The sequence below is a fragment of the Bubalus bubalis genome, chromosome 8 (assembly GCF_019923935.1).
Source record: "Bubalus bubalis isolate 160015118507 breed Murrah chromosome 8, NDDB_SH_1, whole genome shotgun sequence".
Taxonomy (NCBI): domain Eukaryota; kingdom Metazoa; phylum Chordata; class Mammalia; order Artiodactyla; family Bovidae; genus Bubalus; species Bubalus bubalis.
Genome location: NC_059164.1, coordinates 35,011,754 through 35,035,863, shown reverse-complemented (window position 1 = coordinate 35,035,863; position 24,110 = coordinate 35,011,754). Strand labels below are relative to the sequence as shown.

The 24,110-nt window shown below is 39.3% G+C and overlaps 1 protein-coding gene across 3 annotated transcripts in view; it reads right to left on the bottom strand.

Annotated features, from left to right (window-relative positions):
• SEMA3D (semaphorin 3D) overlaps positions 1-24,110 on the bottom strand; it is a 224,602-nt gene that overhangs the window by 184,069 nt on the left and 16,423 nt on the right. Inside the window, exon 2 of one of the 3 annotated variants that reach the window (XM_044946569.2) lies at positions 20,955-21,025. The exons of 1 other annotated variant lie outside the window; for it this stretch is intronic. The gene's annotated coding sequence lies outside the window, so the exon portion shown is untranslated. Of the gene's footprint in view, positions 1-4,729; positions 4,825-20,954; positions 21,026-24,110 lie in introns of all 3 variants that reach the window. One more of the 3 variants, XM_006052907.4, reaches the window with a different exon arrangement.

The following is a 24,110-nucleotide window of genomic DNA, read 5'->3' as shown; positions in this document are numbered from 1 at the left end:
CACTTAGTCATACTGAAACCTAATATATTTTCAACAACAGAGCAATAGGTAAGAGTACATGAATCTTTAGTTATAGACAAATCAGTAAGAAGCCCCTACTGATGGTGTCAAAGACATTTTGCAAATGATTGTTTTATATATTTAGTGACTGTGAAACATTATTTGAAAGAGCATAAAAATATAATTGTAGCTTTTTTATCTTCTGCTACTGCTAAGTCACTTCAGTCGTGTCCGACTCTGTGCAACCCCATAGACAGCAGCCCACCAGGCTCCCCCATCCCTGGGATTCTCCAGGCAAGAACACTGGAGTGGGTTGCCACTTTCTTCTCCAATGCATGAAAGTGAAAAGTCAAAGTGAAGTCGCTCAGTCGTGTCCGACTCCTAGCGACCCCACGGACTGCAGCCCACCAGGCCCCTCTGTCCATGGAATTTTCCAGGCAAGAGTACTGGAATGGTCTAGGTGTACCATATTTGCAGATATTAATGTTTTATTTTTTTAACTTTTTATTTTATATTAGAGTATAGCTGATTAACAATGTTGTAATAGTTTCAGGTGGACAGACAAGGAACTCGGCCATATATATACATATATCCATTCTCCCTTCAATTCCCCTCCCATCCAGGCTGCCACATAACATTTAGCAGAATTTCCTATGTGGTACAGTAGGACCTTGTTGGTTATACATTTTAGATATTTTGATGCTTTATTTTATTTTGATATTTATTTATAATGTAGGTTAGCTCTTTAATATTAATAGAATGCAAATTATTAAAGAGTCTGACATTAACAAAGTGGTTTTTGCATCTATCAGAGAACAAGTAACCAGTCTTTGATTTCTCATTTAAAAACTGAGGCATCTTAATCAACAATTTAATGCTGAGCTGTTGAAATCATGAGAGAACAATATGACTCATCACACATTTTACTTGATATGCTTTTAAGTTCAAATTTATTTGAATTTATTCAATCACATTGATTTTTCTTCTAAAGATTAGTAGTTTTGAATCAACTTCTCATTATAAAGTTTATATATATTAGCTTAGGAATGCTACATGTAGACAAAATAAAGTGTTACTATATTTATATATCATACTATGCCGTAAGATAAAGAAGTCAATACAGTAAAGCAGTCTCCAACTTTTATGTATTTCATAGAATGTTAGAACTTGATTCCACCACCTGAAAGAACAAGTGGATTTTCAAATGTAACAAAGTTCCAAAATTTTCTCTTAAGAAAATCAAGTCTCTCTTTAGTTCTTATGGTCTTGCTGGCATTCTAAATCAATACCAAAAAATTTTAAGATGTTTACCAACTTATCAGCAAACTCCATCTCTTCATGTGTTTGTTTAAATTTCCCTCCAAATATATCACTAATATACCACCCATATTCAATCAGTATAAATGATACATTCAAAAAGACGGGTATCAGAGGTTAAGAAATTGACATTTCTTTACTAAAGGGACAATCTGCCTACCCTGCAGATCATTAGCATAATAGGTACTATAAGAAAATAGTTATGCCATGTGGCTATATTATAGACTATAAAATGTAAACCCTTCATGGAAATTCTCACATGAAATCCATAACAAAAAAGTAATGTTTCTAACACATTTTGTTTGAAAATAATGATGCTATTAACACTTGACACTATGGTTCCCAAATGGAAGTGAGTCTGCATAATAGTTTACTTTCTTCTTTATAAAGATAAACACAGTAAGTCACTGTGCTGAGAGGCTGGCATGCTTCAGGAATAAATGCCATTTTGAGATATAGACAGCCTCATTATCCCTGACACAAGCCTACTTTGTAAGTCAGATATTTTTAAAGATCTGGGTTTTGATTTTTTTTCTCCATTTTATGAAGCTTTTGGTGGTTCAGACCAAATAATCCGTATTTATTTGGTAATAATAAATAATCTGTCTGCAGAAAAAAATAATAAATAATCTACCTGCAATGTAGAAGACCTAGGTTCAATCCCTGGGTCGGGAAGATCCCCTGTAGAAGGGAATGGCAACCCACTACAGTATTCTTGCCTGGAAAATCCCATGGACACAGGAGACTGGCGGGCTACAGTCCATGTGGTCGCAGAGTCAGACGCGACTAAGTGACTAACACAACAAAATTTTATGAAATAAAGATTCATTCTTATTTGCTTAGATGGCTGAAATAAGTCAATACTAAAAATGTGGCAGTAAATAAATTATATCACTATCAAGCAAGGTAACAATTTTGAAGTTAATGTTGAAATACCAGGGTCTGTGTGTGTGTGTGTGGGGGCACGTGCGTGTGCGCTCTGACGCTTCAATCATGTCTGACTCTTTGCAACCCTATGGATTGTAGCCATCAGGCTCCTCTGTCCATGGAATTCTCCAGGCAAGAATACTGTAGTGGGTTGCCATTCCCTTTTCCAGGGGATCTTCCTCTCTTAGGGATCAAACCTGCATCTTCCACATTGCAGGCAGATTCTTTACCATCTGAGCCACCAGGGAAGCCCAAAATAAATGAAAAGCATTAATTTATGGCTTTACATGTGTCATCAGTCTTTGGGGAAAATAAAAGAGAACAAAACAACAAAATATTTATATACTTTGGATATTTTTCCCCAACAATATTCTGTTCTCAATTTTTGCTTAAAAATCAGTGTGAGCACACTGATTTGCAATATCATTCAGAAATTTTTCTATTTTACTAAAAGCAGAAGCTCGGAATTCCTAGGTCTCTCATGAATTCCTTAATTAAACTTTTTCAACCATTCTCACTAACCACACCTATTGTGTCAAGCTTGGTTAACCACATCACTTATTCATCACAGCCACTGGTCTTTCCCTCCATGATCCTAATCTCTTGGTCCATTAACCTCCTTCATGTACTCCTTTTCCTAGTAACACTAGACCCTAAAATTAACTAATAGTGACAATGACAACTCTTTCACCTGAAGATTTTGTAACCACTTACAAGCATATGAAGCAATTCAGGGGATTGTAACACTTACAGTTTCCATGACACCATCTCCAAGTACTCTGTTTCAGCAAGTCACAGAGGGATATTCAGGAGTCTAGATTAACCATGAAAACACTCCAGGTGGAAAGACTCTGACCAGCCACTGACTGTAAAGTTGTTTCCCAAAAGCATAATACCAGATTCAAATTTTTCTCCAAGCTCTAATCCTTATCTGCTTTTACTACCTAATTCCTAGATTATTAAAATATTTCCCTAGCATCTTTTCTTAGCCTCCCTCACATCAATTCTTCCTTCATACACAAACACATTCATACTATAGAAAGTTTTGATGAAACTCATTTGGCAGGAAGCCTTCTGTTGTTTCACATACAATTTTTTGAGGCTCTTCTCAATCCAACCCTAAACCTTATTTAGTATTTCTGTCTCACTATTCCTACACTTTGTGAATAAAATGCTGCTTTATTCTCAGTCATCATGTTTGGGAACCTCACTCTTGTTATATATGAGGACACAAGTGACAAGGTAAGTGGTTTGATGTGGCTGCACAATTCAACACTCTGAGAACAGGGTCTAGAATCACAGGTACAGCACTCTCCCCCCGACACCATCCTTGAGGCCAGGACTTCAGGAACCATTGTGTGAGGGAAGCAAGGAAGTATGAAAGACAGGGAAGAATGCAGTGAAGAAAGAAAGGATTAACAATTACTGAAGAAACACAAACCATGATTTATACTGTAACTATTTCAGAGTCATGAGACCTATCATGTCTTTCCCCAAAATATACAATTTATGGGTTAAAAACTGAACTAAATGTCATTTTCGTAAGTTCCACACAGTAGTCTCAAACAGAATATATAGCTTCATTCTCTGAGGAACTGATAAAACTAAAATTTCAAACCTAGTAAAATAATGCCAAGCTACTATTTGATTTGCCTAAAAATGACAAGGTAGGATATTAGATAAACATAAGGAAATAAGAGTATCTTTTCTAATGGAGGAGTGAAGGAAGTCAATTTGACTAAGAGATGGATGGTTTGTTGTCAGCACCAACTGGAAAATGGTGGGACTGAGAAGATGTTGAGTTAACTACGAAATGGAGAGAAAAAGGGAAATAAAACAAATTAATTAGATCATGAGGCAGGCAGGATGAGTAAAATAAAAACAGTAAAGAATGATATGTACAGACTTATAGTGAGAGCTAGAAGCAAGAAAATGAGAGTGAGAAGAGGAGAGAAATTGGGATTTTCACTCTGGAAAAAGGATAAGCTAGAAGAGAGCTGCAGGAGAATAAGGGAGATGAAGCTGCACTTGACTCTGCCTGTAGAGACAGGCATCATATCTCTAATGAGCACCTAAGGGAACAAGAAAACATCATCCTGGATATGATGGGACCCTCCTAGACAGGACTGATGGGAGGACCGCAACTGGTGCTCAGATCCAGGCACCTCATTATCCAAAAGGTGCACAGAAGCTGGAAGGAGTTCAGAGACACGATGGAAGAGTGATTAAGATATAGAAAAAAAAATGATTTATGATAAAAGATTAAAGCAGTAAACAAGCACTTCTTGGCAGAGCAACAAATGGATGAGCAAGGTAGCTATCTACAAACAGGCAAAGGATATAAATAATCTAGAGGAAAACCATTATTATTTAAGCTGGTACCAAGGGGAGAGGTTCACAGAGAACAATCGCAAGAAGGCAGAAAAGAAGACAACCTTAAAATTAGGAAGGGAAGTATTAACATACAAATGACAAATCTGTTCACCTGATGTGGAGCGAGGCACGTCCTAGGAAACTGCTGGTATCAGTCTGTATGCATAAGATACAAACAACTTGACCACCCAGTTGGTTACCACGATTCTAGAAGACAAAGCAATCAACAGAATAAAAAAAAAAAGAGAGAGAATCCTGTTAACAGTTCAAGCTCATTTTCAAAAGAACTGAAAAACTTAGTTTTATCCTCCATATTTTGTTCATACAAAGGTCTTCATTAATGGCTTGAAATGGTATATAATAATTCAGTAGTTTTCATAAGGGAATAAAATGGGATAATAAATCTTTTTAGTATGGCTTTCAGTGAGTCTATGTGTTGGTTTGCAATATGGTATTTTTAAAGATTAAACTGTAAATGAATCACTTGTATAATTCGACATGTGGGCAGATACAAAACCTTGAAATCACCAATCCTGTGGGAGTGAGCTGACTCCTTACAGAAGAAAGCAAAGGATTTCCAGGTGGAACTTCACCCGTAATAACACATGCCAATGCATGTCCTTGCCACCCATCTGTGTTTTCCCTATGAACTGCACTGGAACAGCCATCCTATCACATGAAGAGATTGTGAACTACATACATGGTATTATTTTTGGATTATGATATTCAGATCAGCAAAGCATGTTACCTACCACCTTCAGACACTCAAATATTCATAAGGCTATGTGAAATTTTCTTTTATTAAATAAAACCTTAAATGAAGATGTCAATATTTTAAGAAAACTTCTGATGCTAGAGAGAAAACTGTATAAATAAATGAAATCCTTATACAGTTCTAGTCATATTCGCCTTTCATTTTTATTTACATTGGTATGTGCTTGACAAACTTTCATCTCTGTGCTTTGAAAGCCAATATAATAATAATTTGTACCTGTTGTATGGCAATTTCCAAATTATAAAATATGTGTGTGCTTTTTGTCTCACTTGAATCTCCCCTTTGGAGTTAAGTATTATTAATCCTTCACTTGACAAATAAAGCTGAGAGTAAGAAGAAATATTGTAGAAGCTAAAATCAGGTTGACAAGAAGAACCACCAATGGCAAAGACTGGAATCTTCTGACTGTATGCCCTATGATCTTTTCACTGCCCTGGATTTCTTATATGATTCGTGTCCTCAATCATAGCACCAGTAAGCACTTAGAGCTCACTTAGGAGTAATTACTGTGTAAAGCCAGGTCCTCATCATGAGCTTCTTGCAAATCATTAAAGTATGATTCTTATGAGAGGAATGAAGGAAGCAGATAAAGTAGATCAGGTTAAAAAAAGAAATAAAAAAACTTAGTTGCTGAAGTTTCCAGAATGTGTAGCCATTGGTTTTCGCAGAATGACATGGCGTAGTTGATTAAAATACAACTCTTTCCACAGTAAAAAAGACAGTGGAAGGTTTGGGTAAATTGAAGCATTCAGAACAAGAGGATATTCTGAAGTGAACTGGGGTGGAGAGAAAACAATATGGCAGACGCATACTAGGCGAGTGAGGTGAAACGTGAAGAAGAAAAATGTAGAAAACGAGAGGAAACTCTGTGGAGTTTCCAGGAACAGAAAAGCAAGCATATGTACAAAAAGAAATTTGGCAGCTTCATTCCAAATGCACCAAGGAGCAATCTGCAGAACAGAAGGTTCCAGTAACTTAAAGGAAATACACTTAGCAGAGACAAACATCATCTTGGAACTGAATGAAAGGAAAATAACATTCAAAAGCTCAGACTCCTTGGAAGACAGAAGTAAAAGAATGGAGTTAGTAACTGAATGTCACAGGGCAAAGAGGCCAAGGACATCCCCAGCAGTGAGTCAGTGACCTGGGAGAACAGAGATGCAGTGAGAAATGCAGGAGCACACAAGGGAACACATTACATTCTAAAATGTTGATCTACATTTTGAAGGAAAGGGGGATATTCCTTAAAGAAATGAGTAGGACTGTAAAATATATAGAGAACAAAGGAAAGGAAAAAAAGAGGCAGCTTTTGAAAGTGCATCTCTGATAAAACGAGGATACTTGTGCAGCTCTGGAGAGCCTGAGCTCTGAAATCAAACCACCTGGGTCCATGTCCCATTCTTCATACTTAATGGGTGGGAACTTGGGCAAGTTATGTAATCTATATCTCGGTTTCCTTATCTGTGTAAAGTAGAAAATACCACTCACCACACAACAGAATCATAATTTAGTAAGAAAATTCTTGCCAAGCAAAGAACATAGTGCTTGTGAGAAAGTGAACAGTAAAACAAAGCTAAATTTCTAAAAATTCATGAGAGTATATTTATCAAACTTGAAAAATAAGAAACTGAATCTGAAAAAAGCAGACTTTAAAAATAGTCACAGGATAGAAAACTAAATATAGAAAGAATCAAATATCCAGCAGAAAGGATATTAAGGAGAGTAAGAAAGATTAAGATAATTTAGGGCTGCATTTTTTAAAGTAATGAAAAAATAAGAGATGTTACTTAAAATTTATCTGATCCAAGACAATTTTCTATGAAAAAATGTAAATTCATGGAAAATGGGCAAAGAATCCCATTATTTTTGAAAGATCCGATTCAGAAATCCAGCTTCAATCACTCAAAGAGGGGCCCTTTTTCTCATTCCCAGAATTGCCTTCAACTAGCCAAGTGTTTCAATCCTGATTCAAGTAAATAATCAAGCATTTCATGTCTGAATGCCTTTTCAAAAATAGTAGGAAGGAAAAAAAAAAGTACTGCCTATCTTCCAAGTATGAATTGAAATGAGCAAAGTCACAGATGCCTTTTCTAACAAAGAAGCCTTGAATTTGCACTGTAAGTTACAAATGATTATTTTTTAAATGGAATCATCAATAATAGTAACAATAACCTTTTTTGAATGCTCACAATATGCTGAACTTTAATGCATTTCAAGTTTCTGCAGGTAGATACTATTTTTAATCCAAATTAGCATGTGATGAAACTGATGCTCAGAAAAATTAAGCCAGTGTTTTAGTCAGCAGCAGAGCATGGATTTGAACAAAGGTCTATCTGAGTAAAATTTTGTTCTTTTAACAATGCTTTTATTGCAAAGCCTTTCAAATTTGAACTGAGCCACTACATCATATAATGCCAAGCATCCTAGATTTAAACTAGTTATTTAAGTTAGTATTCTTTAGTCATTTTTAGTTTTGGTATAAAAAAAAAAAGTAACATGAAATTTATTATCTTAACCACTGTTAAGTGTAAAACTCAGTATTATTATGTATATGTACACTGTTGTGAAACAGATCTCCAGAACTTTTTCATCTTACAAAACTGAAACTCCAGTATCCATTGAACAACTCCCCATTTCTCCCTGCCCCCAGCAGCTGAAACCACCATTCCACTTTCTGGTTTCTGTATTTGACTACTTAGATGCCTCACTGAAGTGCAACGATATACCATGTGTCTTTTGTGACTGGGTTGTTTCACTTAGCATAATGTCTTTAAGGTTTATCCATGTTTGCCATGTAACAGGATTTCCTTCTTTTTTAAGTCTGACTCACTTTCCATTGTTGTTGCTGTTGTTCACTCACTCAGTTTGCGACCCCATGGATGGCAGCACGCCAAGCTTCCCTGTCTTTCACCATCTCCCGGAGTTTGTTCAAACTCATGTCCATTGAGTTGGTGATGCCATCCAACCATCTCATCCTCTGTTGCCCCCTTATCATACCACATTTGGTCTGTCCATTTATCCAGTGATGGACATTTGGGTTGTTTCCACATTATGGTTATTTTGGATAATGCCACAATAAGCTTACATATGCAAATAGTGCTTTGATATCCTGCTTTCAAGTTTTTGCGATGTATACCCAGAAGTGGGATTGCTAGATGATGTGGTAATTATATTTTCAGTTTCTTAATGAAAACTCAGTACTGTTTTCCTAAGCAGCTAGATCATTTTACATTGTCACCAACAGTGCAACAAGGATTACAATTTCTTTACATCTTTACCAACCCATGTTATTTCTGTTGTTTGGACAGTAGCCATCTTAAGATGTGAAGTGATAACTCACGATGGCTTTGACTTGCATTTTTCTAATGATTAGTGATTCTGAATATCTTTTCATATGCTCATTGGCTACTTCTAAATATTCTTTGAATAAATATCTATTCAATCCTTGCTCATTTTTCAATTAGTTTTTTGTTGTTGTGTTGAGTTGTAGGAGTCCTTTATATATTCTGGATATTAACATTTGTCAGATATGATTTTCAATTATCTCTTATATTTCATGGGTTTCCTTTTTACTCTGTTGTTTGTTCTGATGCACAGAAGTTTTTAAATTTGACATAGTCCTTATCTCCTAACTCAGTTAGTAAAGAATAAGTCTGCAATGCAGGAATCCCCCTGCAAGGCAGGAGACCCAGGTTTGATTCCTGAGTTTGGAAGACCCCCTGGAGAAGGAAATGGCAACCCACTCCAGTATTCTTGACTGGAAAACCCCATGGACAGAGGAGCCTGGCTGGCTACAGTCGATGGGGTCACAAGAGTTGGACACAACTTAGCAACTAAACCATCATAGTCTCCAAAATAGTAAATTTTTACCCAAACCTCCATTTATCTATCTTTATTTCTTTCTATCTATCTACTTACTGACCCAAACCTTTAGGAAAGTATGCAACCAAATGTTATGAAAATCGAGATGATAGGAAGAATTTTTGGATAACTTAGCTTTTTAAAAATAATTTTGAGGGCAAGAAAAAAGAAATCCCCTTTGTCATTCTCAGTTCTCATAGTCTAAACATCTCATCAAGCTGTATTTGATTTTCATATTTAAAGAGGCATGGGATTTTTTCATACAACACTGACTCTAAATATAAGCCAATTAATTCATCTGTGCTGAAGTGAAGAAACAGTGACTTGATCCAATGTAGAAGGAAAACTTCCAGTGTTACATATTATTGAAAGACTGAATGTCAGCTCCTAAAGTGGCACACAAATGCTGTATAATACATTTTATGCATTAATTTAATGACTTTTCAGGGTAACATTGACAAGATGTGATATCAAATATTGAACTTATAACCTGTATAAGATTCAACTCCACTGTATTTTGTTTGTAATTTAGGAAGAATGTAAGTGCTATAAAAGAGATATAAAATATGAACTAAATTGTTAAAAATTATTTCTTGGCTGAGATAGGAGGGGAATGGATAGAATCTGAAAATTTCATAGTAGGGATATCATTTAAGTTGGAATTTGAGAATGGGTATTATTTTAAGAGACATATAAGATATGTCATGAGAAAAGAGGTGATATTATAAATCTGTATGGCTAAAATGAGTGTAAACTAAGCAGCTAAGTTAGATTAAAGCCAGCTCATACCAACTGAAGGCATTCGAATTGGATTTTGCCATCACTCTGTACAAGAAATGAATGACAACAGTGACAGGAGAGTACAGTTGATGATGAAATAACATTATCAGGAGAAAACTGTGCCTTACCCTCAATGATTTCATCATTTGTGATTTTTTTCAGTAATTTGATGCATATGTATAACAATTTTTAAAAATTCACAGCCTTAAGTCCACTTCTGGTCATTCCCTTTAAATAAGAGCATCGACTATTCATGATTCTTGTTGATTAAATTGAGGTCACTAGTTGGTGACAACAAAAATAAAGAGGTTAAGAAAGTAAACCCCTGTTTCATTTTACACATTTTATCACATAGAGGGAAAGAAATATGAGTTGGGGTTTATGTACAGGAGGGTATAACATATAACAGACTACAGCCAAAACAACTGATCATATCATCATATGAATGATGGCTTATAGGTGTTGTGAGTTCAGATCAGTTGCCGACTTTGCAACCACATGGACTGTACCACGCCAGGTTTCCCTGTACATTACCAACACCTGGAGCTTGCTCAATCTCATGTCCATCATGTCGGTGATGCCATCCAACAATCTCATCCTCTCATGTCCCCTTCTCCTCCTCCTGCCTTCAATATTTCCCAGCATCAGAGTCTTTTCCAATGAGTCAGTTCTTCATACCAGGTAGCCAAAGTATTGGAGTTTCAGCTTCAGCATTGGTCCTTCGAATGAATATTCAGGATAGTCATTCAAGTCTCTCACCATTTCCATTGTTTCCCCATCTATTTGCCATAAAGTGATGGGACTGGATGCCATGATCTTCGTTTTTTGAATGCTGAGTTTTAAGCCAACTTTTTCACTCTCCTCTTTCACTTTCATGAAGAGGCTCTTTAGTTCCTCTTTGCTTTTTGCCATAAGGGTGGTATCACCTGCATATCTGAGGTTATTGATATTTCTCCCAGCAATCTTAGTTCTAGTTTGTGCTTCATCTACTCCAGCACTTCACATGATGTACTCTGCATATAAGTTAAATGAGTAGGATGACAATATACAGCCTTGACATAGTCCTTTCTTGATTTGGAAACAGTCTGTTGTTCCATGTCTGGATCTAACTGTTGCTTCTTGACCTGAATACAGGTTTCTCAGGAGGCAGGTAAGGTGGTCTGGTATTCTCATCTCTCTAAGAATTCTCTCTAAGAATTTTCCACATTTTGTTGTGATCCACACGGTCAATGGCTGGTGTAGTCAATAAAGCAGAAGTAAATGTTTTTCTGGAACTCTCTTGCTTTTTCGATGATCCAATGGATGTTGGCAATTTGACAAATAGGTGTTGTGAATGTGAATATAAATTACCAAATTTGTCCAAAGTTGTCTGAACATTGTTCTGAGACCAACACAAATTACTTGGCCCAGAGAAATATGCATCAGCAAGGATGGCTGATGATCCAGAAGATAATTCACTGGACTTAGATGAATAGAAACCCACGTGAAAATCAAAGAGTCCAAAAAATATATGCATCATTATATAGGAAACTACATCAACTATGTGAGCACATGAGATGTTATAGCAGGCTGAAAAATTTTCTTTGAAATGCCTGGTCTGGAGATCTAGGCTGTATACATAGATAAGTGAAACCAAGAGATTCTGGAAAGATGGAGGACAGTCAAGGCTGGGATATTCTGATGGAGACATAAATCATTTCAGCACAAGTGAACAAAAGAAAGAGCTAGAATAATAGGAGGTTGAGTTACTATAAATTTCCATCTTTAGATGATACTGTAATTTTCCAGGAAGATACTGTTGGAGATTCATTTGTTTGTATTTTAGTAGGAATATGATTATTTTCCCCTAAAATTCCCCATATCTGTTTTTTTGGGGGGTGGGGGGTAGTTTCTGATAACACAGAAATATCCTCAGGAAGAGTTACAAATACTGGAGCTCTATCTGTAAAGAAATATACTCAAAAGACCAATACATTTAAGAAGGGAGAGTGTATTTTCACATCAACTCATCATTCTTTTTTTAAGAAAAATACATAAAAAACTTAGGAAATTATTATTCCAGGAAGGATGGAATTTCCCTCTACAGGAAAATATACACGACTGAAAGATGTAATGCAATAAATAAATACATGATTATGAGAAAAAGAAGACTGCACATCTGCTTCCTGGTAGAATTATGATGAATACATTGGGAAATGTTTCTTTTGGTTTCTATTATTAAAGGTGACCGCATCAAGAAAGTATGATATTGTGTAAAAGTGTTATCTCTTTTTCTTTGTTCACACCCAGATGATGAGTGGGAAGTGGCAGCATTTTACATAAGCCTACCTCCCACAGACAAAGAACTATAAACAACATACCGGTAACTGCAAAGGATATCATTAACATGAATACTTTTGATAAGGACATTTATTTTGGATTAAAGTCTACACTATTGTTGGATGTTCTGACAGCATTTTGTAACAGAGTTTCATGTTTAAAAATGTGGAAAAAACCTGTAAGTTACATACTACTTAGCATTTTGGAGGGGCAAGATGTGCAGTTAGACACTAGTCCTCAGAAAGCTTTGTCCTTTCTACCAATACAAGCTGGTCAGAACAAACTGTTCAGAGTAATGAACAGAAAATACTACTGAATAACTTTTAACAATGTTTAAGAGTGACCTATTTTTATTTTTTTTATTTAAAAATAGCTGAATTACTATTGAAAGCCTCTCTTTACCAATGAGTTACATACAGTATGTGCATGAGTGCAAGTTGCCTTCCAATTAGCCTATCCATGGTTTAGGTTTCTTGGATGGTGGGGTTATTCCAAAATTGAGAGGTAATAATGGAAGTCACAGTGTAAACTTGAATAAGGAAAAAGAAAGCAAATCAAAGACTTCCAGGTTGTCTGGAAGAACCTTCTTGAATGCCGTAAACCAAAGACAGCATCACAACAAACACTTCACAGACATTCATCCTGTCAAGAATCATTCCTTCTTCTAATGAAGGAGGAAACAGACAGAACAGGCTCCATCTTGAAAGCAGGACTCCATCTTGGGCCAGACTGTGGACTTTGAGCTATATGCCCAGTATCTATGGAAACGACATACCAACTGGAAAACCAGACCCCACCCCCGATGGAAGAGCCCCAGGGCTCGTACCTAGACTATCCATTGCCTAAAAGAATACCCTAATTATCTGTGTAACTGAATAGAATCATAAATTCTATTATGCTTATTGGGGTATGACCACAGGCCTATTGATAATTGTCTACTGTTAACTACCTAGGCTTAAGGCATGCGAATCATGGATTTAAGGCATATGAATTGCAGGTTAACTTTGATTGTATCTTTCTTTTCCTTTGTTCAGACTAGTTTCAGAGAATTTGGGGAGGTGGGTTTGAGCACATATACTTAGGGTATATAAGGTTTTAACAAAATCTGGTCGGGGTCCTTGGCTAAGAGGAGATTCTGCCTTGGGCCCACTGGTGTAATAAATCATACTCCACTATCTGCATTGTCCTTCTGAATGAGTTTGTTTCCCAGAACGCGTGGCTACAACATTTGGTGCATGGGCCAGGAAACTCCTCACTTTGAGGAGACAAGTCCCATTTGGGACTACTCTGAGGCCTTGCGACACAAATCTTCTAGAAGGGGGAAAGCGCCTCGCCCTTCTGGAAGGATTCTGCTTCTCAATGCCTGGACCTTGCATGTTAGCAGGTGGTGGGCGGCAGCAGGGTAACTGAGGACTCAGATGAGGAGGAACCCACCTGGCAGGGTGGAAGAGGGGGCCTGATCAGCCCCCTGGGAGGGACTAGAAGGGACACAGACCCACAGGAACCTGGAATAGACAGGTGGCAGCGATTGCTTGGTACACAGGTCGACGAGCGTGTTAGGGCTTAGAAAGGAAATTTGTGAAGGTCATTTAGGAGGTGGTGTCCATGCCATCTTGGGGAAAATTATTACCAAGCGATCACCAGGGGATTTTTAGGATAGGCAGGTAGCAGTGATTGCTTGGTACACAGGTTGAAGAGCATGTTAGGGCTTAGGAAGGAAATTTGTGAAGGTCATTTAGGAGGTGGTGTCTACGCCGTCTTGAGGAAAATTATTACCAAGCAATCACCAGGGGATTTTTAGGAGAAGAAACTTGGTCCTTGTGTGCTCGTTTTCTACCCTCCCCCAGGAGGTGTCCCATCTGCAGTGAAATTCTTGTCCCCCTCGGAATTGTCAGGCTAGAAGGAGCAGAATACATAAGTGAGTATGAATAGGCTTTTCCGGAGATGGCCTAGAACGTGGGATATTTAACCCATCTGTGTTTTCATCTGCACATGATCAAGTCCACCAAGGCAGAACAGACTTTAAAAGCTAAGGGAGAAACAGTCTTGGACCATGTGGTGCTCTGGTTTGGCTGTGCTGACCGGCGGGTGAAGACACACTGATCCCCCTTCTCCCTCTGGGATCTGGCAGGTAAGGCTCTTCTCACCCCATTTAAGAAGGCGGCGGAATGGCAATTTAAGTGTTTCATTGAGTGGAAATATCAAAAGTACATAGGGTACTGAGAACTTCATAGACAGAATGAAAAGGAAAAGTAGAAGAAGGTCCAAGAAGGTAAGCAAGATGGAGGGGGGAGGAGTGAATCTAAGGCAACTGTATTGGAGTGCATGATTAAAAATTCAAAGAAGGGATTTGGAGGAGACTGTGGGGTGAAGATAACGCCTAACCGCCTCCACATACTCTGTGAGGTCAAATGGCCCCCTGTGGGAGTAGGATGGCCACCAGGGAGCAACATGAACTTAAAAATAGTAGAATCATTGAAACCTGTAAAATATCATGTATGAAACGAGTCGCCAGTCCAGGTTCGAAGCACGATACTGGATGCTTGGGGCTGGTGCACTGGGACGACCCAGAGGGATGGTATGGGGAGGGAGGAGGGAGGAGGGTTCAGGATGGGGAACACATGTATACCTGTGGCGGATTCATTTTGATATTTGGCAAAACTAATACAGCTATGTAAAGTTTAAAAATAAAAAAAAATAAAAAAAAATAGTAGAATCAGTCTATACAGTAGTCACAGGAGAGCCAGGACACCCAGATCAAAATCCACATATGACTCATGGCTAGGGTTAGCTCAAGACCCTCCTACTTGGATAAGGTTCTGTATTCCAGAAGGGAAAGAGAAAAATATTAATGGCACAAAAATTGACTAATGATAAAAAAGGAAATTCTACAGGATTTGGATGGGGATGACCTGACCCCTACCCCATACTAGATAATGACACGCCTGCCTCCCAGAGCTCCACCAGGACCAGAGGCCACCTTACTGCCCAATCCAGGGCCAGGTGAAGTTCCTGCAGCAGCCTCTGCTTTTCCACCAGCTCTGCCAGAGATTGTAGAGCTGCCATTTTGGCAGGCTCCAATACCAGCGATGGAGACCTCTGGTCAATGCCCCAGAATTCCATCTCAGTCAGACCTCCTAGATTGTATCCACCTCTCTCAGTGAGTACTGATGGGAAGGGGGAAGAAAACACAGCAATTGAACAGAGGCTTTGCTCCAGGGAAAGGGGGAAAGAACCCCACTACATATGCCCCTCAGAGAGCTACAATAGCCTCTGGTTCAGGACACATGGGGCACTACCATCAGCCCCCTGTAGCCTAGTATTACCAGCCATTTTCCTCTACGGTATATTAAACTGGCAGAGACACGCTCCACCATACTTGGGGTAGCCACAAGCCATGATTAGGCTAATGGAGACTATTTTTTGAACCCACCACCCTACATAGGGTGACATAATCCAACTACTAGTCTCCCTTTTCAGCACTGAGGAAAGACACAGGATCCTAACTGAGGCCAAAAAAATGGTTAAGAGAAATGGCACCTGAGGGTACTGCAAACCTGCAATGGTGGGTAGAACTAGCCACCCCTGATGAGAGGCCCAATTGGGACTGTAACACAGAGGAAGGGAGGGGCTACCTGGAGAGATATTGGGTGGCTATTTTACAAGGCCTCAAGAGGGGGGCCCAAAAAGCTATGATTATTGCAAAACCCTCCAAAGTGATTCAAAGGGAAAGCTAATCACCCTCTGAGTTCTGCAAAAGACTGTGCGAGGCCTATAGACTTTATACGCCAATAGACCCAGCCAGAGGCTGCTGGGTCTCAGATGGTGATAAATGCAGGCTTTGTGTCTCAAGCCTACCCCGAAAATGCCAGATGGGGGGGACACCAAGTGACTCATGAATTTTTATACATCCTTGAATGCCCAGTACCTTTGTTGGGAAGCAACTTGCTAAATTGGAGGTACAAGTGACCTTTCCCCCCAACGAAAGACTCACTCTTCGAGTGGGATCAACCACCTATTTACTGTTCTTCTCGGTAATCCCTCAAGATGAATGGAGGTTGCAGGATCTCCCAGAAGGGAAATCGGACGAGAGAGAGTTAGCCAAACAGTCAAGAGAGAGTTAACCCAACAATTCCCTGAGGTCTGGGAGGAAGACAACCCCCTCCCCGCCAAGGCTTGCAAAACAAGTCCCACTGGTAATAGAACTCAAACCCAGTACAATTATATCAGCACACGCGTTGGGCCTGCCAGACCTATATAAGCTGCTTACTCTTTATCTGACTGAAAAGGACAAGGTGCCTATAGGACTGTTGTCCCAGACTGTGGGGACATGGGACAGAGCCATGGCTTATCTCCTGAAACGGCTGGGCATTGTTGCCACTGGGTGGCTGGGATGCTTACAGGCAGTTGCTGCAGTTACCTTACTGGTCCGGGAGGCAACCAAGCTGACTTTGGGCCAAGATTTGATCATAAAAGTCCCACATGAGGTCAACACTCTCTTACGAGGGGACCCCCATAAATTGCTGTCAACATCTCGGATTACTCAATACCAGGGACAGTTATGTGAGAACCCCTATGTTACTACTGAGCCTTGTCAGGCCCTGAATCCGGCCACTCTCCTTCCTGTGAGAGGAGGTGGGCCCTCACATGATTGCAAGGAAATATGCCAGCAGACCTGACTTGAGAGACCAGCCAATCCTGGACCCAGATATGGTCCTGTACACCAATGGCACCAGCCTGGTGAAATAAGGACAACAACTGTCAGGATATGCAGTAGTCATGGAAGAAACCATTGTAGAGGCTAGCTCTTTGCCATCACACTGGTCCACTCAATGGGCCAAACTATATGCTCTAATCCAGGCCCTCCAGCTGTCAAAAGGTAAGAAGACAAAACATTTACACAGACTCCAGGTATGCTTTTGCCACAACTACAGGGCTCTGTATAAGGAGAGAGGCCTTTTGACAGCTAGTGAAAAAGATAGTAAAAATAAGGAAGAAATTAAGACCCTATTAGATGTTGCCTGGAAACCAGAAAGGGTTGCAGTCATACACTGCTGAGGATATCAAAAAGAGGATACCCCCTGGGCTTGGGGAAACAGATTGGCAGGTAAGACCGCTAAAAAGGCAGCCGAGGGCTTGGGGGTGACCAGTGAAGCCCTTATTAAAGCTCTCATATTGGTGGAGCTGCCTGAGCTAATGCTGGACTCTCCAAAATACACTGAACCCCGAAACCAACTAGTCAAAGCAGAAGGGGCCATCAAGACTGAAAAGGGATGGTGGGAATTAACAAGTGGCAAATTATTGGTACTGGAGGAGCTGGCACCCACTCTGATAAGCCAAACACAAGTGACCTTCCTAGGCCATGATAAACTGGAAGAGCTAATTTGAAAATATTTCTTGGTTCCCCGCCTCTCTTCCCTATGCAGGACAGAATCTCAGAACTGCACAGCCTGCTCACAGGTCAAAGCTGCCTCTCAGCACAGACAGAAATCTCTGGGGATTCAGCTAAAAGGCACGCTGCCCATTGAACACCTGGAAGTGGACTTCAACAGAATGAAATCTCACCGACATCACCACTACCTGCTGGTCATGGTATGTATGTTCTCAGGATGGGTAGAAGCTTTTCCTACCCGGCCTGAAAGAGGATCAGAAGTAGCCCGGTGCCTGCTTAAGGAGATAGTTCCCAGATTTGGATTTCCTACCAGCATTGGATCAGACAATGGTCCGGCTTTCATAGCTGATTCAGTATAAGTAAGCAAAACTTTAAACATCAAGTGGAAATTACATACAGTATATAGGCACCAGAGTTCTGGGATGGTGGCAGGAACCAACCAGACACTTAAAGAGACACTCTCCAACTGGATCATAGAGACTGACTGCTCCTGGGTGGACTTGTTTCCGACGGCTCTGCTCAGACTCAGGATGACCCCATGGTACCATGGCTCTTCTTCGTACAAAATTGTGAATGGGAGGCCCCCTCCCATAATAAAACAGGTGTCAACCAATTTGCCTCAGGTAAGGGGAGATGAGATTTCACAGCAGATGGAACAACTGGGTAAGGTAATAAATCAGGTAACTAAGTTTGTACAAGAAAGGGTGCCACTCCCCCTTGGAGAACAGATTCACGAATTTGTGCCTGGGGATCAGGTGTGGTCAAGGACTGGAAACATTACTCCTTGGCTCTACATTGGAAGGGTCCATATACTGTTGTTCTTACCAGCTCTACGGCAGTTAAAGTTGCAGGTGTCACTCCCTGGATCCACCACATGAAGGTGAAGAGAGCATACCACGCAGACCCAGAAAACACTTAGTGGACTGTGCAGAGGGACCCCACTAACCCTCGAGAGACTAAGATCATCCTTAAGAAGGAAAAGAAGATCCTGGACGAGCCCCTTCAGGATGAAGCTGCGTAATCAACTCCTGCTGCTTGGCCTCATCAACGTGATTTTGAATTTAACTTCTGTTTCACCTCAGGACAATGTTTTCATCTCATGGGCACATTCCTACGCGGGCTTCCACAACACCTCTAACTGCTGGGTATGTGGGGCTATGCCTCTGTCTGTGATGGATGGACTTCCTTGGTGGGTGTCACTGTTCTGCCAAGATTTTAAACCACTCTGCTCTTTTCTGGGATGACAAAAAGAGACTTTCCTTTCTCTTGTCAATCATAATCTCTCCCTGCTCTCTTGGTAAGCCAGACCTAGAGTCAACAGACTTTAGTCATGGGGTTATGTTTGATGTAAACACCAGTTTCATAGAAATAACAAAAGCCTAACCTACAACAAGCCCTGGTAAATCTACCTTATTTACATGCTAGGTGGACAAGGTCTGTGTTTCAATGGTATGAGTATATTGCTGCCTTTTACAGGCACAACAGATACTATGATTAAAATAGAATCCTTGAAAAATTACACAAAACAGGCCTTCCTAGAAGTGCTAAAGCCATCCAAGCCTTAAATGAAGAACAAATCCAAGTGAAAAAAGTGGTAATTCAAAATAGAATGGCTTTGTACATGCTCACAGCTGCTCAAGAAGGAAACTTGCTATAATTAAGGTTGGATGTTGTGTATATATTCCTGATTTATCTGGCAATGTATCAGCTACTTTAGATGACATGAAAAATCAGGTAAAAGCAATGTCAAATGAAAACATTCCTTTCTGGACTTCGGTCCTATCTTGGGTGAAGGATGATTGGTGGAAAACTATATTTACCATTGTTACAGTTGCCTTGATAGTTCTGCTTTGTGGACCCTGAATTTTACAATGTTTTATGAACTTTGTAACCCAAAGGACTGCGTTCTCCCAAATTGGCGGTCAGAGAGCCAGGGTGCAATATATCCCTATGAGTGGTGCTCATACTATGAGTTAAGAGCATCAAGAGTGGGGAATGAAGGAGGAAGCAGACAGAACAGGCTTCATCTTGAAAGCAGAGCCCCATCTTGGGCTTTACCTGGTGACCTCCCCATAGATGGCTCCCCAGTGCCCTTTATCTTTCTTCTGTCATTAGTTGAAGAAAGTATTTAAGGTGTGACCTTGGCCTGTTCTGTTGAGTTACCTCAATTTTCCTAGATATCATCCACGTATACAGGAGGTATGCATGTTATTAAACTTGTTTTTCTCCTGTTAGTCTTTTTATTTTATATATATATATATATATATATATGCATGTATGTCTATCATGCAACATGTTACTCCTTTAGTATGTTATATATATATACTATATGTGGTTATAGTGTGTATATATATATATATATATATATATATCATTATATTTCCTGTGGTCATGAATGGATGTGAGAGTTGGACTGTGAAGAAGGCTGAGCGCCGAAGAATTGATGCTTTTGAACTGTGGTGTTGGAGAAGACTCTTGAGAGTCCCTTGGACTGCAAGGAGATCCAACCAGTCCATTCTGAAGGAGATCAGCCCTGGGATTTCTTTGGAAGGAATGATGCTAAAGCTGAAACTCCAGTACTTTGGCCACCTCATGCGAAGAGTTGACTCACTGGAAAAGACTCTGATGCTGGGAGGGATTGGGGGCAGGAAGAGAAGGGGATGACAGAGGATGAGATGGCTGGATGGCATCACCGACACGATGGACATGAGTCTGAGTGAACTCCGGGAGTTGGTGATGGACAGGGAGGCCTGGTGTGCTGCGATTCATGGGGTTGCAAAGAGTCGGACACGACTGAGCGACTGATCTGATCTGATCTGATAGTCTATATAGGATACAATTTTATGTGTATATGTGTGTGTGTGTGTGTGTGTGTGTGTGTATATATATATATATATTATATGATTAACATGTTAGAAGATAAGACATAAAGTGACAATAAAGTTTTGGAGTTATTAAATATATTTTTTAAAACATGATAAGAAAGAATCAGACCACTGAGGCAGAAGATGCATATCCTACTTTCTTGCATAAAGTAGTTTTTATGACAATAAATAACATGAAAGCACATGCTAACTCAAACTTTCCTTTTGTAACATCCTCCCTTGAAATTGATAAAGGCAGGAATTTATCTTGATCACCATGTTTTCATCATGATGATAATAAGTAAGTATTAGTGTTGTAGCCACACATTCTGGGAAACAAACTCACTCAGAAGGACAATGCAGACAGTGGAGTGCAGTTTATTTGGTTAGGTTCTTGGCTGAGATGGTCCCCTTCCCCTGTAATAAAAAGACCAACAGGAGAAAAACAAGTTTAAGAACAGGCACACTTCCTGTATACATGGAAGATATCCAGGAAAATTGAGGTAACACAACAGAACAGGCCAAGGTCACACCTTAAATACTTTCTTCAACTAATGACAGAAGAAAAATAAAGGGCACTGGGGAGCCATCTATGGGGAGGTCACCAGGTAAAGCACAGTAAACAAAGGTATTGTTACATAGATTTAAGTCGGGGCCTTCTGCAGCAAGGAGTTTGAGATTCAGTCATAAGATGGTCCAGTTCAGTTCATTCACTCTTCATGACGCCGTGAAACGCAGCACGCCAGTCCTCCCTGTCCATCACCAAATCCCGGAGTTCACCCAAACCCATGCTCATTGAGTTGGTGATGCCGTCCAACCATCCTCTGTAGTCCCCTTCTCCTCCTGCCCTCAATCTTTCCCAGCGTCAGGGTCTTTTCAAATGAGTCAGCTCTTTGCATCAGGTAGCCAAAGTATTGGAGTTTCAGCTTCAACATCAGTCCTACCAATGAACACCCGGGACTGATCTCATTTAGAATGGACTGGTTGGATCTCCTTGCAGTCCAAGGGACTCTCAAGAGTCTTCTCCAACACCACAGTTCAAAAGCATCAATACTTCAGTGCTCAGCTTTCTTTATAGTCCAACTCTCACATCCATACATGACCACTGGAAAAACCATAGCCTTGACTAGATGGACCTTTGTGGACAAAGTAATGTCTCTGCTTTTGAATATGCTATCTAGGTTGGTCATAACTTTCCTTCCAAGGAGTAAGCATCTTTTAATTTCAAGGCTGCAATCACCATCTGCAGTGATTTTGAAGCCCAGAAAAACAAAGGCAGCCACTGTTTCCACTGTTTCCCCATCTATTTGCCATGAAATGATGGGACCAGATGCCATAATCTTAGTTTTCTGAATGTTGAGCTTTAAGCCAACTTTTTCACTCTCCTCTTTCACTTTCATCAAGAGGCTCTTTAGTTCTTCTTCACTTTCTGCCATAAGGGTGGTGTCATCTGCATATCTAAGGTTATTGCTATTTCTCCTGGTAATCTTGATTCCAACTTGTGCTTCCTCCAGCCCCAGCGTTTCTCATGAGGCACTCTGCATATAAGTTAAATAAGCAGGTTGACAATATACAGCCTTGACGAACTCCTTTTCCTATTTGGAACCAGTCTGTTGTTCCATGTCCAGTCCTAACTGTTGCTTCCTGACCTGCATACAGGTTTCTCAAGAAGCAGAACAGGTGGTCTGGTATTCCCATCTCTTTCAGAATTTTCGACAGTTTATTGTGATCCACACAGTCAAAGGCTTTGGCATAGTCAATAAAGCAGAAATAGATGTTTTTCTGGAACTCTCTTGCTTTTTCCATGATCTAGCGGATGTTGGCAATTTGATCTCTGGTTCCTCTGCCTTTTCTAAAACCAGCTTGAACATCTGGAAGTTCACAGTTCACGTATTGCTGAAGCCTGGCTTGGAGAATTTTGAGAATTACTTTATTAAAGTGTGAAATGAGTGCAATTGTGCAGTAGTTTGAGCATTCTTTGGCATTGCCTTTCTTTGGGACTGGAATGAAAACTGACCTTTTCCAGTCCTGTGGCCACTGCTGAGTTTTCCAAATTTGCTGGCATATTGAGTGCAGCACTTTCATAGCATCATCTTTTACAGAGTAGTAAAAACCCTTACAAATGGAGATTTCCTTAATAAATATTAATTGCTTTTACAAAAGGGTAGCTTCTACAAGATTTTCAAAGCTTCTCCTACAGCTGTTGTCTCTCCAAAAACTAGTGAGATAACCCTTATGCTAAAAAGGCATTTTGGGAGGATAACAAATTTTCTCTCCTTCAGACATATGCATATATATGTATATATGAGTGTGTATTCATAGATCTGTAAATTAAAAATTCTATAGTAGTAATATAAGGTACACATTTGTAAATGTACCCTTTTTTAATAATTAAACTAGAAAGAGATCAGGTCAAGAGCAGCTGTATAGCATCGATGATCATAACCAAAGCAGAGTTTTTGATTATCAGATAAGAAAAATAATGTATTATTTCAGAAATGGTCATCATTATGTTACTAGCAGCCATCACTTTGCCTGGGTATAAGTGTCAACAGTTCTCACAGCATGCATTAAATTTTTCTAAATCATCTGTCGCATTAGTGAAAAGTAGCATGTCTGCCGTTTTAGGAGGGACAAGACTTCAGTTATAATCTCAGCTTTGTGATGACTCAATTGTGTGCCTCTGAACACACTACAACTAGTGTCTTATTTACATGGATCATGAATTACTCAAGCCTGGGGCCATTTCTCTCCAAACATTCAGCTCCAATCTGTGAATATAGAAGCTGTTCTTTCATGTTTAAGGAAGGAAGAGAGAGAGGGAGGGAAGGAAGAACTCACATTACTTCATCCTCAGTCCTCTCTGTAAAATTAAGAAGATGGACTAGACATTCAATTAGGTTGTTTTTTTTAATTCTGAAATGTCATGAGTCTATGAAACAAAAATTGTTTTATTATTTATATTTTTTTAATAATAGGAATTTCAAAATAGGTATCTGAATACTGATGATTTATCAGGCTTACACTCTATTTCCTAGGTTGGAATTCAAACAAACAAAACAAAAGTCCTCAGGTACTAGTTCCCTTAAATAAGTTTTAATAAAATATACCCATGTTAGAGAAATGCCAAAATACTATATCGGATAAACACAAATTCAATATATTTACTTAGAATGTAAAACTGAACTTTAGGAGCACTATTTCTTAAACTAATAGGTTGTCTGCTACTTTCATATAGTAGTTTTTGTCCTTAACATTCTTTTGAATGCAGGTAATCTAAAGTCAAAATAAACTGATAGTAAGAATGCAAAATAGAGGACCTAGACCATTTCCATAGGTTATTATCTTAATGGTACAGAAGGTTCATCTGTCATTTAAACATTTTTTAAATTAGACAACAACTGCTATCTGTGAGAATTATTTTAGATGTTTTTGATTGAGAGAAGGATAATCGTTCTATGATCCCCAGATTTAACTAAAACTAAAAAAGAATAACCAAAGA